The following is a 727-nucleotide window of genomic DNA, read 5'->3' on the forward strand; positions in this document are numbered from 1 at the left end:
GGAATTTCCTTTGAATCATGCTGCTGTGTGCTGCATTGTGCTGGTGGGAAGGATTCTGGTAGTGAGTGCTATGAATTTTCCTACCAGCTTTGAAGTAGCTGACTTCAGGCTTGTCTGGGGATGAAGTAGCCTCTTAATTGGTGTCTGGATTTCTCACAAAGGGAATTGGTCTGTGTATCATTCTTGAATTGATATCTCAATGAGGAGAGGAGGTTTTGAGGCTTCCTATTCTGCCATCTTGCTGATGTTTCCATTCAAGCATGATTAATTCTATAAATAATAGGAAAAGTCCTCTAAAATGTAAAGCAGTTGTTAGAGCATACAGGTATATTATTAAGAGTGTTTTTGATAGAGCCACTCCCAGCCTTCCTTTCCTACCTTCCTGTTCTCTAGCTCACATTGTAATTGAACTTGAGATTTGGATTGCAAAAGAAAGTTCTCTTTGAAGGGAGCCTTACAAAGATATTTTACAGGAGGTTCTATAGATATTTTTAGAGTATCTGAAATAATTCGCCTGTAAAGTAAGTTTAAAATTCTACATCTTTTCTTTCCTTCATCACTCAGCGTTAAAGTTGGAAAACCATATTTCATATTAATAGTCTTACAGAAAGAGTGTCAGAACTTCCTGTCACAAGTAGTCCAAATCACCTCAATTCCCCTGGCCCCTTTTTCCAGAAATCTTTTGCATGGAGAAATGAGTCCCAACTGCAAGATTTTTTTGCTCTTC

This window comes from Capra hircus, chromosome 9 (assembly GCF_001704415.2).
Source record: "Capra hircus breed San Clemente chromosome 9, ASM170441v1, whole genome shotgun sequence".
In the NCBI taxonomy this organism is placed as follows: Eukaryota; Metazoa; Chordata; class Mammalia; order Artiodactyla; family Bovidae; genus Capra; species Capra hircus.